The 15,842-nt window shown below is 43.4% G+C and overlaps 1 protein-coding gene across 2 annotated transcripts in view; it reads left to right on the forward strand.

The window, feature by feature from the left end:
- Positions 1 to 10,535: 10,535 nt before the first annotated feature.
- Positions 10,536 to 15,842, forward strand: part of LOC127049582 (G-protein coupled receptor 183-like) — a 37,622-nt gene continuing 32,315 nt past the window's right edge. For both annotated transcript variants that reach the window (XM_050950534.1, XM_050950544.1), the window contains exon 1: positions 10,536 to 10,573. The gene's annotated coding sequence lies outside the window, so the exon portion shown is untranslated. The remainder of the gene's footprint in view (positions 10,574 to 15,842) is intronic.

A 15,842-nucleotide genomic window follows, 5' to 3' on the forward strand; every position in this document is an offset into this window, starting at 1 on the left:
CATAGTGTAGACTTAACCTCAAGTCTGGTCTATGCTTAAAACATAGGTTGACATAGCTATGGTGCTCAGCGGTGTGTGTGACATTCCTGAGTACCATAGCTATGTTGACCTAACCTCTGGTGTGGGATGCTTCTTTCGACCTAGCTATCATCACTTGAGGTAAAAAAAAAACCCTTTCAGCACTGTAGGCTGCGACTATGCTGTCAGTTTACAGCAGCATAACAGCAGCACCATAGCTAAGCCACTATAGCACGTGTAGTGTAGACACGGCCTCAGACACCAACAGTCTGGGCCACATTTAAACCAGTTACTTAATAAATAAAAGTAATACAGGATAGCTGTTTACACACATTAACGAAACTTCACAACACCCCATAGGCCAGCAGGCATTGGTGTCTTTGTTTACACTTGTCTAAGGCCACACAGCAAGCAGTGAGAAAGCCTGGGTTTGGGCATACCTGGCTCTAGATCTGAGCTCAGTTCCTTAGAATGTGCTGCTTCTCAGACCTGAAAGGGGTTTATCAGTGAGGTAGGGCATCTGAACCAGCTAGCGTGCCACTTACATCATTTTTTAATGTAAAAATTATTGTTAATTAAAAAATAATGGGGGAAAAAAAACCTTGACATTTATAGAGTTAATTTAGGGCCTTTTCTTGGAAATCCCTCCTACTGAAGTCAGAGGAGCTATTTGTGTGACTCACATGAATAAGGACTTCAGTAATGCATCCTTATTTTTAAAAGAAGCCAGGAGGATTGGTCCATAGAAACTTGAAAACTCAGCGGTAAAATATCAAAGGCATCATTACAGGTGTTTGTTTTGAGGTCTTGATGCTTTATTTTAGTGCAAACTTATTCCTATTTTAAACGGCTCTGAAAAATAATAGTCAGGTGTCAGATTCATTACCCTCATCTCATACCAGCGTAAATCAGTAGTAACTCTGCAGAAGTCAATGGGCATGCACATCAGCTCCATTAAGGTATTGGCACAAGGCAGTCTTAGCATGCATAGGGGAATCCCCGGGTGGTATAGGACTAGCAGCTCCTGTGTTACCCCTCCCAGCTCTCCCTGGTGTAGGGGGACACAGAGCATCTTTGAGCTCTAGCTATCCTAGCTGTAGGAGTTGTCCTTGGGAACACTAGTAGCTCATAAACTTGTACAGCCCCTAGCCCAGGGATTAGCAACCTTTGGCACGTGGCTTGCCAGGGTAAGCACTCTGGCAGGCCGGGCCAGTTTGTTTACCTGCCTCGTCCACAGGTTCAGCCGATTGCAGCTCCGACTGGCCATTGTTCACCGCTCCAGGCCAATGGGGGTGGCAGGAAGCGGCACGGGCTGAGGGATGTACTGGTCGCCACTTCCCGCTGCCCCTATTGGCCTGGAGTGGCGAACCATGGCCAGTATGAGCGGCAATTGGCCAAACCTGTGAACGCGGCAAGTAAACAAACCAGCCCAGCCCACCAGAGTGCTTACCCTGGCGAGCAGCGTGCCAAAGGTGGCCAATCCCTGCCCTTGTCCATCAAAGTTGCTCATGAGGACTGAATCAGCAGCAGGGGGTTTGGAATCAAAGGGGAAAGAGGGCAGCTTTTTCTCCTCCCACCTCCATTGAGCTCAGATGGATTTAAACAGCTGTCCTGAGTTGACAGCGGTGTGAGATTAGAATCAGGCTCTTAATAGTGCTGCAGAGAAAGAACCTCAGCATTTAAGCCCAGAACAGATGTTTCCAGAAAGGACAAGTTTCTCACAATTAGAAATTCTAGATCAAAATTCTAGATTAAAAACAAATCTTATTTGGTTTGATAACTAAGAAACATCAGAGTAAACAAAAATTTTTAAGTTTTTAAATCGTTCTTTTTCTTTTTTCATCTAGCCAAGAACATGGAATGAACATGAGCAGGTTATGGAGACCTGATTTATGCTCATAGAAAAACCAGGCGAGAACATATCCGAGCACCTGTGCTGGGGTCCCTATTGTGAAGAATAATCTTTAAAAATCTGGTGTGTACTATGTTTTCAATTTATAAATTAAATGTATTTAAAATTTATGAACTTTGACTGCATGAGCAACTACTTTCCTAGACTTTAAGGCCAAATGTTTCCTTGGTTTTTTTCCCTCTGGGTAAAGTAAACCACATTTCTAATAAACCTGGAAAGAACTTTCCAGATAAAGTCACTATTTTTATGTAAAGTACCCTCTAGACTCATTATAAAAACGTTTACAACCTAAATTGTGCAAGTATTTTGTAATTGTTAAACTTATATAACCTGTATTATGAAAAACAAATCAGCCTATTGTAACATGTACACCTCGACATCAATGAGCCACATACAGTAAGAGTTGAACTATAAAGGAAATTAGCACATAAAACTGTGGCACCTTATAGACTAACAGACGTTTTGGAGCATGAGCTTTCGTGGGTGAATACCCACTTCCTCAGATGCATGTAATGGAAATATCCAGGGGCAGGTATATATATGTGTGCTAGCAAGCAAGCTAGAGATAACGAGGTCAGTTCAATCAGGGAGGATGAGGCCCTGTTCTAGCAGTTGAGGTGTGAAAACCAAGAGAGGAGAAACTGGTTCTGTAATTGGCAAGCCATTCACAGTCTTTGTTCAATCCTGAGCTGATGGTGTCAAATTTGCAGATGAACTGAAGCTCAGCAGTTTCTCTTTGAAGTCTGGTCCTGAAGTTTTTTGCTGCAGGATGGCCACCTTAAGGTCTGCTATAGTGTGGCCAGGGAGGTTGAAGTGCTCTCCTACAGGTTTTTGTATATTGCCATTCCTAATGTCTGATTTGTGTCCATTTATCCTTTTCCGTAGAGACTGTCCAGTTTGGCCGATGTACATAGCAGAGGGGCATTGCTGGCATATGATGGCGTATATTACATTGGTGGATGTGCAAAATCTCCACCAAGCATTCTCAAAACTACAATACCCGCAAGAGGAAATAAGGAAACAGATCAACAGAGCCAGACGTGTACCCAGAAGCCTCCTACTGCAAGACAAACCCAAGAGAGAAACCAACAGGACTCCACTGGCCATCACATACAGCCCCCAGCTAAAACCCCTCCAACGCATCATCAAGGATCTACAACCCATCCTGGACAATGATCCCACACTTTCACAGGCCTTGAGTGGCAGGCCAATCCTTGCCCACAGACAACCTGCCAACCTGAAACATATTCTCACCAGTGACTGCACACCACACCATAATAACTCTAGCTCAGGAACCAATCCATGCAACAAACCTCGATGCCAACTCTGCCCACATATCTACACCAGCGACACCATCACAGGACCTAACCAGATCAGCCACACCATCACTGGTTCATTCACCTGCACATCCACCAATGTAATATACGCCATCATATGCCAGCAATGCCCCTCTGCTATGTACATCGGCCAAACTGGACAGTCTCTACGGAAAAGGATAAATGGACACAAATCAGACATTAGGAATGGCAATATACAAAAACCTGTAGGAGAGCACTTCAACCTCCCTGGCCACACTATAGCAGACCTTAAGGTGGCCATCCTGCAGCAAAAAAACTTCAGGACCAGACTTCAAAGAGAAACTGCTGAGCTTCAGTTCATCTGCAAATTTGACACCATCAGCTCAGGATTGAACAAAGACTGTGAATGACTTGCCAATTACAGAACCAGTTTCTCCTCTCTTGGTTTTCACACCTCAACTGCTAGAACAGGGCCTCATCCTCCCTGATTGAACTGACCTCGTTATCTCTAGCTTGCTTGCTAGCACACATATATATACCTGCCCCTGGATATTTCCATTACATGCATCTGAGGAAGTGGGTATTCACCCACGAAAGCTCATGCTCCCAAAACGTCTGTTAGTCTATAAGGTGCCACAAGATTCTTTGCTGCTTTTACAGATCCAGACTAACACGGCTACCCTCTGATACTTGACACATAAAACTATGTGTTTCAGTTAAGCTGAGCCTCTAACATGAATCAAAGAAGCAAGAGAACACAGGGTTTCACTCTGCCATTAACTCTCCCCAATATATATATATATTCAGATTCCTAGAGGAAAGATCTAATCTATTTCAGAGTGTTTCTGTTCACCACTGCAGCTTCTTGGTGACAGTACAGGAGCATTTGGGAAAATCAGTGGTATTAAAAGTTATAGTGAAGTCCAGCAGCAGTAAATGCAGCAGTATGGATGTACACAACATTGAGTACACACATTTAAAGATTGTTTTGAAAAATGTGGCCCTTATGGCAGTAGCATTTCCACTAGGAGCAGGCATGAAATCTAGGGGTTTTATTTCAAATATTTGTATTCACATTGTTTCATGGACTTTTAATGCTTCAAGTGGTCAGTTATGGAACTGAAATAACACAAGATCTCGTCTTACCACAATATTTAAATTCCTGGAGTAAAAATTCCTTAGAAAATCCACATCTAAGGTTATTTTAACTTCATAATTTGCCCATCAAACCATCAATAAGCCTATGAAAAATGCAGACACAAATGCAAGAATATTCAGCTTTATTTGGGTTTACTCAAATACGGGTAATTTGGGGGGTCACTTGTGGTTCTGTGTAACTTAGACGCTCAATCAATTACATGGAATGCTTACAAAGACAATGGAAAGGCAAACACATATGTTATAATTACTGGGATTGATCTTTATGTGAAGCATTTGTTAGTTTAATCTCTAGATGGTGCCAAATATGTATTTATATCTTCTCAGGTGATGAAATTTCTCTTCATGTGGATCCAAGCTTCACCTTTGTCAGAAAAACCTCTTTCCTCAGCTTTTGCCCATGTGGCCTCAGCAAATTCACCCCCAATTTCCCTTGGCCAAAGTTTGCTGGGTGAGTTCTTTTGACCTCTTCAAAATCACTCCATGCTAGGTCATAAGAATTGCTCAGAATAACACAGGAAATCTGATTTAATGCCTTTCTCAAATGACACTAAGCAGCACTAACCACTGAACAAAGCGTGAAAAACTGCAGCAATCCTATATTTACAAGGGATAGGCTGTGAACTAATAGATCTTTCCCATCTCTAACTTCTATGATTCAATGACCATGTGGGCCAGAAGGTTGGTTCTCACTCTCTGAAGCTTTGTCTTTTAGGTATATATTAAATGTTCCTTAAAGAAAAGAAGAAAAAAAAAGCAAGCTAGCTCACTAAATGAAACAAGTAGGTGAAGTCGTGCTGCATATGGTACCAGTAAAAATGTAATAATAAGAGTTGGCTACAGCCAAGCAGCCTTTGTATTACTTCTCTGGAGCTTAGAATACAGTCTAATGTAATTACCTGCTCTACTTTTTAACATTTTATGAGAAAAGTGTGTGTTTTAAAAAGTTATATTTCCATATAAAACATAAAACAAACAGGTCTGGAGTAGACAAAGGGCCTGATTCTGTTCCCATTGAAGTCAATGGCAAAACTTGACATAAATGAGAGAAAACCCATGAAATAAAAGTGAATTCATCAATGTTATTTTTTAATTTGGTGACCAGAGAATCAGGTTTTACTAATAAAGTTTCTCTAATTCACGGTTTCTCTATGTTTTTCCCCTACCCACAACCCCCAGATAACCCATTTTTTTCTTTTGTGATCACAAACCACCCTATATTTTCTTCTGCAACCCAATATGCCAGATTCTTGGATGTCTCTATCTCAGAATCTCTTGCATTGTTTCAGTCAAAAAAAAATTAAAATATAAATAAATTTAAAATTATCAGTTTTTAAAAGTGCATTTTAACATAGATTGCCAAAGGAGAAATTTACATTCATACATTCTTATTGAAAATGTCATGAACTGCACATTGTCTGGCACAATAGATTAAAAAATCCTAATGACTGAAGCACTTTTCATTTGGAAAGGTATCTGTGCAAGCAAAAGGGGTGGAATGCTTTTCTTTCTTTCTTTCTTTCTCTTTCTTTCTTTGTGTAATAAATGGAAGTTTAGATTTTATAGAGACATTGGTATTCCCTAAAAAACAGTCTCTGACCTGCACTGGGGTCATCATCCCAAAGGTTGAGAACAATGACTCACACTGAATTGTTTGTTTCTCTTAGCATGGGTCATGCAAGGAAGGAACTTGTCCTGCCAGCTGCCTCACCTCATTAGTGACATGTTCCCAGCACATTGCTCTTTCTATATGATGATGGTGTTTCTAGCATTTTTATTACATACATTTTCTTTGACCAGTTTGTAATTTCAGGGTTTTTTGAAAATATTTCTCATTACACCTAGACTAAAGGTTTCCAGGTTTCACTTTAAAGTCTTGAAAGGTAGAAAACATACAAACACTCTCCCTCGCCTCTCCTTTCTTTAATCTTGCCACACTGCTTGTCAGTGTCATGGCCAGGAGTGACACAAAGCTGAAAGTGAGAAGCATGCAGAGCCAGTCTCTACATGAACACTTGCTGAAAAATACTCCCCCAAATCATGCCTTATTATACTTCAACCAGTGTGTGAAAGAGAGACCTGATGTATCCATTTTGTGCCGGAAGAAATCTTATGTCAGTAACAATTCATCCTCTCATACTATTTCTATGTGAAATACATTTTCCACACATTCTGTCCTCTTGTTTATTTTCAGGTGTTTACAGGCTCTAATAAACACCTACCTTTACCATACTGGAATATGTCCCTCAGTTGTGCTAAGTTTTTCATTCCTAGTTCTTCTAGCCTGCTTTTCATCTCCTCAGTTACGTCTTTAGAAGGAGATTAAAAACAGATCTTATTAAATTGACATAAAATGCAATAAAGCTGCACTAAATTGTTTATTCCTATCAAACTCAGTGTTTATCATCAAGGTTTGCTTATTGAGTCTCTGTGGGATACTTACTTTTAAGCACGGAAGGCAGGATAAAATGTGATCTGCTGCTCACAACAGGCAGCTGGAGGTCAAGACTTCTGAGTTCTATTCACACTTCTGACACTGAATCTGTGTGACCTTAACCAAGTCACTTACAGCCAGATTGTGCCACCATTGTTCACTTTAGGTAACACCCACTCCATGAGCAGTCCTATTGAAACCAACAGGACTAAAGCCCCAATTCAGCAAAGCATTTAAACATATATTTAAGTACTGGGATGAATAGAGATGGACTTCTGAATTGGGACCTAATTGCTGAATAAAATATTATTCAGCATGTGAGAAAAGAAGATTCTAGGCTTTAATCTCCTCATGCATTAAATTTCCCATCTGTAAAATGGACATAATTAATACTTCATGAGGATTGCAAAATATCTTGAGAGCCTAGAATGAAATTGTATTGTATCTATCGTAATTGTAAACTTTTATTTTTAAGATCACATGAATTCTGAAAATGGATGAGTATTCACGTAACACACTGATGTACTGAAAGCATCTGGCTTGTCAATAGGTCTATATTTCTTTCGACTTACAGTCTATGCTACTGCTTTCATCTTTGCAAGACTGACAACCTCTTATACTACTTAATAAAAAGTGCATCACTTCTGAAAACATCAACAGCTTTTTTGTTTACCCGGAAGTAGCAAATAAAACCTTCCCATGATAACAACCAAGATACTATCTGGGCAAATACTGCAAAAAAGGAAAGTATGAATAAAAACCATGAATTCATTTCAGAGATATCCACAACCCATTTTTTGGTTTACCGGACCGTTTGTACAAGTGATTGTTTGTTTGCTAGAATGTGTTCAGAAAGCAAAAGGCTCATGAATACATGTGCAAATACTTTTGCAAATTAATGCTGGAAGCATTTGCAGAGTCCAGGGGATGCAGTGTTGTTTCATAGTTAAGTGTTTAGATCCAAAGTATATTTTAGGCTGGATAAAAACCAGCTGTGATTTTTTAAGCATCTGTTCTGATAACGTTTATCAGCTTAAGCTTAAATAGAACTGTGCATATGTAAGAAATTGCAGAATAATCTTGTTTGTGGGGAGAACAAAAAGATCAAGTAATCATAAAGCTAAACTTGTTTTGAACGAGCACAAAACGTACCTATTGACAGGTGGAGAAGTGATATGAAAATGAGAAACTAATCTATATGAATGAGAAAAGATAACAAAGTTATAAATAGATCAGCCTAAACTAAGGGAAGCTGAAGCAGTGTGTTGTCCGCTGCTGGAGATGACTGTGTGGTGACCATCCTGATGAGCGTTTTACTTCTGAGTAACTGATCACTACTTGCTGAGCATTGTGCCTTAATAAAGATTTGTTAGACCAATCTGCTGAGCAGTGAATTTCAGTCCCAATAGTTAGTGCCAAGGGAATGAGGACTACCATACCCTGGCCTCTTCTAATCCAGGTTGACCCACTCCCCCGGTGTGGGAACTGTATGACCTTGGCCAGTGAGTTGGCCTTATCCTACTCTGATCAAGTCAACTGAGCTGAGAAACTAGGTGAAAAACAAAGATATCAATGTCAACGGAATGCTGCATCTGAGTTAAGCTTTTCTGAATAAAAAAATTTTTGCTAAATTAAAGAACTTGCGCTCTTTAAATGCTCTGCTATGATGCAAGCAGTGCAACTTCTTAATGGGCCACATAATAGGGAAAATGATTTATGTATCCCAAACCTACAGTCTTGCTTGCCAGCACTGCAGATATTAGCATTTACTTACAGAACCCAGCCAAGTTTCTGTAGCAATTTTGTAGCAGGATTAGGAAAGGACCCTCATGAGAGACTTCTTACAGGTAGACAACTCCTTAACTGCACACTGATTTAGTCAGTTCACTGCCAGCTTCCCACTGTTCATATCATATGGACTAGTTCTTGCTCATTTGCCCCATCCCTTCTTGTTCTTTAACTTTCTGGAGTGCTCCCTGGTTTCTCAGCAGTCCTGCTTAGTCCCTCAGCTCTCTCAGACACTGCTCAAACCAGTCCACTCTTTTCTGTTCCCATTGCTCTTCAAGCATCCCCCCAGCCTCCCAGACATTTCTTGGAGATGATCTTTAATTCTACACTTTCATAGAGAAGTTCTTGTGTGAGAAAGAGACTGCTCGATATTACCAAGCAGTAAACCAGCTCCTGCACTATTACAAGAGAGAAAGAGAATGAATATATAGAAAATGAGTATGTGGTTTAAGCGTGAAGATCAAATTTTGTTCACATTTCCACCACAGTAAATGTGGAGTAAGTCCACTGCAAACATATTCTGATCTCAGTTCTACCACTGAAGTTAATGGAATTACTCCAGCTTTACACTGACAGCAGGATTTAGCCCTCATCCTTTACGTATTATGAATAATTTTGTTCCAGTAATGAGAAGAGCTGTGTGAAAGTCAGAGGTTTAAATTCATGGGGGTTAGTCCACATATTTTTCTCAGTTTCGCTTTGAGTTCATTTGACCTAACCCTGAAATTCAAAGTGGAAACTTGCCTGAAGCTATTAAGGTCACTTTAATTTTTTGTTTTTATTTGTACACTACTCAAAAAATGTGGGGCATTTTACAGAATAAGGAAATATCAGGTCCCTGCCCCAAAGAGATTACAGCCTAAATTTTAGGCACAAAAGTAAGGGGGAAAGTGATAAAGTAAAACAAAACTAACAACATGATCACACACTTACCCCTTTTAAGCAGGTGCATATCTTAATGACTGTATTGCTTTCATTTATTTTAACTCATTCCTTGTATAGTAAGGGACAGGGTGCTTAAGGGAAGTGGCCAGATTTCCGTAAGTGCTCAGTGCCCATTGTTGTCAATTAGAACTGATGAACACTAAGCAATTTTGAAACACTGGTAACTCCATTATGTGCTTAGGCTGTTTAGTGCTCAGCCTTTTTGAAAAGCTGATGATGCTAGGTGCTGTGGCAGAAGAAGAGTTTTATTGGCTTTCCTCCACAAACCACAAAATGGCCTAGCTTCATTCATAAATTGGCCCAGGCTTGAGAAGTTCAGAGAATCTGGTTTGTGTTTTGAATCTGTAACAAAATCTCCAACCAGGAGAGTGGAATTAGATTTTGTTTGTTTGCAGAGCTCTATCAATGACTGTTAATTGTTGAGCACCAATCATACTCTGTAAAGAACAATGAGGAGATAAGGCCCCTGTCTCAAATAATTTACAATATAAAGGCTCAGTTCTTCCTCCCTTAATCATATTGAGCAATAACTTATTCCCCATGTTTAATTAAATAGCCCTGTCACAGAGTAAGTATTTGTAAAGATTGGGGATATGCCCCTACTTGTTAAAAATCCTGCACTTAAACATAGCAGAGATTCTATATTTTACAGATTTCATTTCTTTCCTGCTGTTATAGATGTTTTTGATTTGTATTTCTGTAGCTTTAGTCCTGTAAAAAGGGTGGAACCAATTGCATAATGTCACTCACAATAATTGGTTTAAATGCTGAGCTCTGGTGGCATTAGGGAAGAGCTTTACCTTTATTTTTGCTGCCCAAAAGTTGAGAAACAAAATATTATGCTGAAATGGTCACACAACTTACTAAACAATTTGTTGTATTTATAGACACAAAACAATGTCAGATAATGATAAAATACAGATGAGAAGTGAATGTTTTTGTTATCTGTTACAGTAAAGAAAACGTGTCATAGCAGGCTCAGTGACCAAGATCTGGGTCTCTAGTCTCCTGGCTCAGGATGTAAGTACCTGTACAGTAATAGAAGTTACTGGTATTCTGTGGCAGGTGAATCAGGCCCCTGGATGGTTTACTCATGAATCAAATATGACACTTCCAGTAGCTGGAGGTTAACAACATTCAGACATATGCAATCAAAAGAGTCCAAGGGTCAGATTCCTTTGATTACATGTTTATGGGAAAAAATTTTTTTTTTCAAAAACATATACAATAAACATGTCATCTACTGTTAGGGATTTTACATATTTAAAATGTGAATTTAAAAGTAACATCTGGTGTGTAATTAATACATGTTAGTTGTCTTTATCAGTTGCCACAAATGATGCAGGAACTATTTTTATAGTAGGGGTGCTGAGAGCCATTGAACCAAGCTGTAAACCCAGTATAAACCATGTCAAGCCAGTGGGTGTGGCAGAACCGCTAGTTCCTTGTATCTATGACTGCCACAGATTTTTATAGCAGCACTGGATGTACCACAATAGCTAAGATTGTTAATATTACACTATAAAGCCTTTGTGTGTGTGTGGGGGGGGGGTGGATGGTCTCAAGCCTGTGTAAATGACCCCACTGGAGGGCAGCGCTGCAAGTGCTGTGCTACACCAGTCCCCTCGCTGTCTAGTACCACTCTGGATGCACCACACACTCAGCAGCAAGCAGCGTAGGTGCTTCAAGCACTAGGCCTTGAAGGCTGTAGCCCTTGGTGGGTTTCCATAAATACTCATTGCAGCGGAATAACAAGGATTGCTTTACTAGCCCTGCCAGAAAGAAACATGGCAGATACCCAAGGCAAGATGACTTTAAATGATGAACCAACAGTTCCAAACTCAACCCGGAGGGCTACTTCAGGACAGGAATATGAAGACAGAGCTTCTCAGGCCTAGTGCCAGTGATCCGCACTCCAAGCCATCCGTCTCCCACAGGCAATCATGCACTGCCCTGCAGATCCCCAGCCAGAGTCAAGTCCCATGTCTGGTACCTGTAGTCTCATTCAGCCCCCCTGTTTGCAGGCTACTCCTGACAGTCCATCAGCCATGGCTGCCAGTGGCTCCCTTGCAAGCAACAGGCTGCTTCCCATCTCTCAGCTCTTCAGTCCATGCTCCTAAACTGCTCAGCCTTTTTTCCCTCCAGTCAACTCCCAGGCTGCTATCTCTGGCCTGTTGCTCCTGCTCACCAGCAGCCTACCCTGTATCTCTCCAATTATGTGCTTCAGGAGGCAAGGGCAGCCCTGCCGCCTGCTTCTCTTGCTTTCCTCAAGCAGGTACTGAGGGAGGGTGCTCCCTGCCCACCCCTAACCCTGGCCCTCTAGGGCTCGTCATCGGGCCCCTGCCTCACAAACCTCCTCAGCTACCCTTGACACACCACGTGAGCTGGCTGCATGACATCCAGTGGGTCCGCCTCTGAACCACACCCAGACAACACCTGTACGTGCTTGTTCTGCATACCAGTCATTTCCTCACCCTCGTGTCCTGTCCTGACACCAAGTTCTGGGACCAACTACCACCTCAGGAGGGCAAGGACCCCCAGTAGGCTAGCCTATATTCCTGTCTGGTTCCACAGCCCACAGGAGATGTTAGTTGGCAGCTCCTCCATACAGCCATGAGCACAGGTGTGTACCTGGCATGGTTCATGAATTCCCCCGACAGTTGTCCCTTTTGCAGCAAGGAGACCCTGGCACACGTCTACCTACGTAGGGTATGTCAAGATGCGTCCACTCTTCCAGCTCCTCTAGAACCTCTCACTGAGTGTCTGTGCTTTTCCCCACACCTCCTGATCCTAGCACACCCCAGTCATGGCCCCACAAAGTCCAGGGGCCTCCTCGTAAACCTCTTCTGGCTCTGGTCAAGAGGGGGCCAGCCATCTTACCAGGAGGAGGCAGCTGGATGAGAGGGTGAGGTGTTCTGCAACTATGGGGTCTATTCCCATTCCCTGGTTCAGTCACATCTCCAGGCACCATTCCTCTGGGTATTATCCACTGACTCCTTAGATGGCTTTGAGGAACAGTGGGCACTGTCTGGGGTTCTCTGCTTGGTGCCCCTCTCTGACTCCCTCATTTTTAACCCCTGACCTCACTCCAGCCCCTGTTTTTTCATGTGCTGTCCCAAGAACTTAATTGTAATCTGGGCTTTGTGGTTCCTCCCCCTAGCTTAGGGGGCAGGGTCTTTAGTTATGGGAGGCCTAGACCACTGTCCTAGTACTACAGATAGTACCAGCAGCCTCGAGCTCCCTCTTGAGAGGGGTTCCCCTCACCTCTGGCAGTACTTCCCTTTCTTATGCTGGAGAGAGATTAAAGAACTCTCTGATGGCTGGGTTTTGCACGGGTGTGTGCTCGCAGGGGGAGATGTGTAACACAATACCCAGTAAAAAGCCACCAGAATCATTTACACCTGGTTCAAATCCTTAGCTAACATGGAATAATTCTTTTCCACAAAATTGGTTTGACTTGTTTAATTTTGGTCCATTGGCTTCCCCTCCCCCTACATTTATAAAGTGCCTATCTTGTGCTACTTCACTACAGAATTACACAGTTGTCCTGCAGAGGATCATAGACAGATCAAAGAAACCACTTCCTCTCCCCACTGTCAACATGAATCTGCAAAAAGGAATGTTGACAGCAGCTTGTCATAACACCCAAACAAAAACAAGTCGAGCAAAAGTAACCGTCATAAGAAACATGGATTTGTTTCAGCAAACTACTTAAGCACGTGCTTAACTTTGAGTATGTCAGTAGTCCCATTGACTTTAATGCGACCACTCACATGCTCAGAGTTAAGCAAGTGTGTAAGCTTTTCGCTGGATCAGGGCTTGAAGCTGTTAGTTATCATACAATCTGCACAAAGTTGTAATAGCCATTGATGAAGGAGCCAACTTTTCATTGTCTGGTAGGTACTCAGGTGCAATATGCACAAGAAGGCCGGGTGCCACAAGGATGACACAGTGTTGCCACTTCTCTCAAAGCATGTGATTTTTGCCCCCTACTTTAGGAGCTCTCTTGTTGTCAGGAAGAGTACCTGCACTCACATGATTTGGGAGGAGGTAACGGCATGCTCCTCTCACCCACTTCCAGCAACCACTTGGTTCCCTTCTGCCTGTTTCAGAAGCTACCTGCTCTCCTCCTCCACCCTGCTCCCAGGGGGCAGCTGCTTCCTGCCTCTTTCCCTGCCCCCAGCTCACCCTACTCATGGCTCCCTTGAGTTCCTTCTCCCCCTAGTCCTCTCGCTGCACTGCAGCCCCAGCTGGTACTGGCTATGTGGTCTCTTCCCTCCAGCTCCCAAGCACTCCTGCTTCTCTCCTCTCTCTTCCATCTCACTGACCCAGCCCAGGAAGGTGCCTGCAACCTGGCCCCTAAATTCCATCCTCTCTCTCCCATAGCTTCAAGACCTCCCTGTTTGCAACTTCCAGCCCTGACAGATACCTGCTACCTTCCCCTCCCTCCACCCCGAGCCACACCAACTCCCGATTTTCAGTTTCTGCTCTCCAGCGCTCTCTGCCCTCATCACTCCCCACCAGCTCTGACCGGTCCCTACTACCCAGCTCCTTCCCTCCTCACTCTGGATTCCAGGAAGGTACTTGCTGCCCTGAGCCCTCCCCACCTCCTGCTGCCACTTGCTCCTCTAACCCCTCAAAGCATCTCCCCCATTCCCACCTGGTCCCCACTGCCCCACCTCCCAAACTGCTCCTGCCATCCACTGGAGCCTTCTTGGAAGGGCCTGTTGGTACTGACATGCTCCCCCCCCCCCATATGCTTCTGGGAGTGACTAGCTGGCCTCTAGCTGTGAGTGACTATTGGGCACCTGCCGGGCTGTAACAAGGTGGGGCAAGCAGCACAGTGGGGGTTGGTCGAACCAGCCTCGCGCAGCAGGATAGTGGTGCTTGGTGGGGTCAGGCAGCCCCAAATGGCAGGGCTTGGGCTTGGAGCACTGCTTCCACCCCCTGGCTCACCTCAGTGGGCCACCTAGCCTGTCTGGCTTAGGGGAGGTACAACCAAAAAATCTGGGGGGCACGTGTGCCCCTGCCCCACGCATCGCCTCTAGCAGGGGGTGCAAATATGCTTGCTCACCCCAAGCAACCAAAATGCCTAGTTATGGCTCTGCATCAAGGGGAACCACTGACCCCCCCACCCGATATACAGTAGTATGTCAGAGTTACAAACACCAGCATTACAAACTGACTGGTCAACCACACACCTCATTTGGAACTGGAAGTATGCAGTCAGGCAGCACAGACCAAAAAAAAAACCCAAACCAAAAAGTGTACAGCACAGTACTGTGTTAAACAAACTATTAAAAAATGAAGGGAACGTTTAAAAAAAAAGATTTGATAAGGTAAGGAAACTTTTTCTGTGCTTGTTTCATTTAAATCAAGCTGGTTAAAAGCAGCATTTTTCTTCTGCATTGTAAAGTGTCAAAGCTGTATTAAGTCACTGTTCAGTTGTAAACTTGAAAGACTAACCACAACGTTTTGTTCAGAGTGACGACCAACCTCCATTCCTGAGGTGTTCGTAACTCTGAGGTTCTACTGTAGTACTTCTGGTATCAGGGGAGGGGCTCTTCCCCACTTGCTGGGACTGCACAACCAGCCCCCACTCTGACTCAGCTGAGCTCTAGACCACAAGAAAGGCAGAGCCAGGAAAGCCCAATCCTAGCAGGGTGGGGATTCCCACCAGGAGAAACCCATATATGCTCTGGGGGAATCCCCTGACACTGAATTTCCTAGCTGACTGACCAAGGGCTTCTTGCAAGAGACCAGCAGGCTCAGAGACAGAAGCAGAGCCCACAGAAGATAGGGGGACACTAATTGTTTTTTTGGAGGGAAAGGGGTACCAGTAGCCATTGACTTTTGGGAGGAGTGAAGTTTTGTGCAGCTCCATGTGTGATGTGTTCCTCATCTCTAAGGGCTTGTGTATACAGGAAGTTCCGGTGGATGGTAAAACAAAATAGCTAGCCTGTGAATTTAAAGTACAATGGCTAGTCTGTGCTAGCTCCCTATTTGGTCGCTCTTATTCCTCACTAAGAGTGCCTATGTGCGGTTCAGTATAATCCACTGCCAAAATGAATGAACCTAATCTATACAAGGGCATGGGCAGTGGCTATCATAAGCTGGGGAAAGCTGTGCCTTCCCAAGCAGCCAGGCGTAGCCCCCATCCACACTCCACCCCCAGACCCTCTCCTGCTTCCCACTGTGGCCCACTCTTCCCACACATACCGCCCACCCACCTTCCTGGAGCTCTCGGGCTGGGGCCATGCCATCCATCCTCCTGGCACTTCAGGGCTTA

This window comes from Gopherus flavomarginatus, chromosome 1 (assembly GCF_025201925.1).
Source record: "Gopherus flavomarginatus isolate rGopFla2 chromosome 1, rGopFla2.mat.asm, whole genome shotgun sequence".
Lineage (NCBI taxonomy): Eukaryota > Metazoa > Chordata > Testudines > Testudinidae > Gopherus > Gopherus flavomarginatus.